Source organism: Sorex fumeus, unplaced genomic scaffold (assembly GCF_029834395.1).
Source record: "Sorex fumeus unplaced genomic scaffold, SorFum_2.1 ptg000455l, whole genome shotgun sequence".
Lineage (NCBI taxonomy): Eukaryota > Metazoa > Chordata > Mammalia > Eulipotyphla > Soricidae > Sorex > Sorex fumeus.
In genome coordinates this window covers 20,527-22,042 of record NW_026606510.1, presented here as the reverse complement: position 1 = coordinate 22,042, position 1,516 = coordinate 20,527, and the positions used below count along the sequence as shown (strand labels likewise).

The following is a 1,516-nucleotide window of genomic DNA, read 5'->3' as shown; positions in this document are numbered from 1 at the left end:
AGGAATAAGATCTGAGCATAGCTGGGTGTGGCCCAAACCACAATTCCTGGTAAAAGTGAATAAATAGAAACTAAGTACTCTCAAATTTCCATTTTAGTTTCTTTTACTCATGAGTAAATAGAAATTTATTTTTTACTTTCAGGAATTTGTGTTATCTCTATAACAATTATGTTCTATGTTTAATCAGGCTATATGATACCAGCTTTTATTTTAATTTGTTGGTACTAATATTAGTTCTGGCCAGTCATTGTAAGTATTCTCTGTGAGCTTGAGAGAATGTGCATTCTACACTGTTGGCGGACAGTGTATTGTATGTACAACTGAACTTATTTTACGAATCAAGGATATGTCTCAGTGATAAAGCATGTGTAAGGACTCAGATTTGATTCCTGGCGCTTCTAAAAATAAAATAAATAAACGAACAAGTTTATTGCTTTTTAAAATATTTTGTATCACAACTCGTTTCGTTTGGGGGGTGAGTGTGGGCTTTCCAGTAGCAACCAGAAAAACTGCTAGACAAATTCTAAAAGAGCTGTAACACTTTTAACTAATTTCTTGATTTACCTATTAGTGATGATAGAATTGCCCACAAAGACGATGGTGTTAAGTTCTTCACATAAAAAAAGTGTCTGTCTGTGGCAGAGGCAGACTTGGGGTGGGGTTGGAAAGAGGAAAATTGAGGACATTGGTGTTGAGAAGTGTACACGGGTCAAAGGACAGGTGTTTGAGCATTGTAATACTGAAACTCAATCATGGACAACTTTGTTTTTCTCACGGTGATTTAATAAAAGAATTTTAAATACTTGAAATATTTTGAAACTACTTTATTAGGTGCATTTAAGTTGGAATTGTTAAATCTTTCTGGTAAGTCTGAATTTTAAATAATATATAGCAATCATACTAATTTCATTTTGTATTTATTATCTTCACAGGGCAAAGCCTGGCAAGCCACCAGTGAGGTATTCAATATGCAAAAAACAGTAACAACAAGTCTCACAATGGAGCTGTTACTGGTGACTGCTCGAACTATTTGTTGAACAGCGGAGGACAGTGCTACAGAGCTATTTATTATCTTAAATTCTGTTTTGTGTTGTATTAATAAACTTTCATTGACGTTCTTGTGGGCTGGAGCGATACCACAGTGTGTAGGGCGTTTGCCTTGCACACAGCCAACATGGACCCGAGTTGGATTCCTCCGCCCCTCTCAGAGAGCCCGGCAAACTACCAGAGTATCTCTCCCACATGGTAAAGCCTGGTAAGCTACCCGTGACGTATTCAATATGCCAAACACAGTGACAAGTCTCACAGTGTTACTGGGCCCTCTTGAGCAAATCGATGAACAACGGGAGGACAGTGACAGTGACAGTGACCGTTCTTGTGGATATTACTATATATCTTTAGATTTATTGCTAACATTTCCCCCTTATTGTTTTATGTGTTTTTGTACTTAAAAAACACATGCAGCTTAAATTTGTATGTTTTTATCTGCTCTGACAATTTCACATTAAATTCAAGA

General features: G+C 36.6%; 1 non-coding gene across 1 annotated transcript; it reads right to left on the bottom strand.

The window, feature by feature from the left end:
- Positions 1-481: 481 nt before the first annotated feature.
- LOC130019061 (U7 small nuclear RNA) lies at positions 482-543 on the bottom strand. The gene has a single exon (XR_008791723.1). It is a non-coding gene; the product is annotated as a U7 small nuclear RNA (small nuclear RNA).
- Positions 544-1,516: the final 973 nt, after the last annotated feature.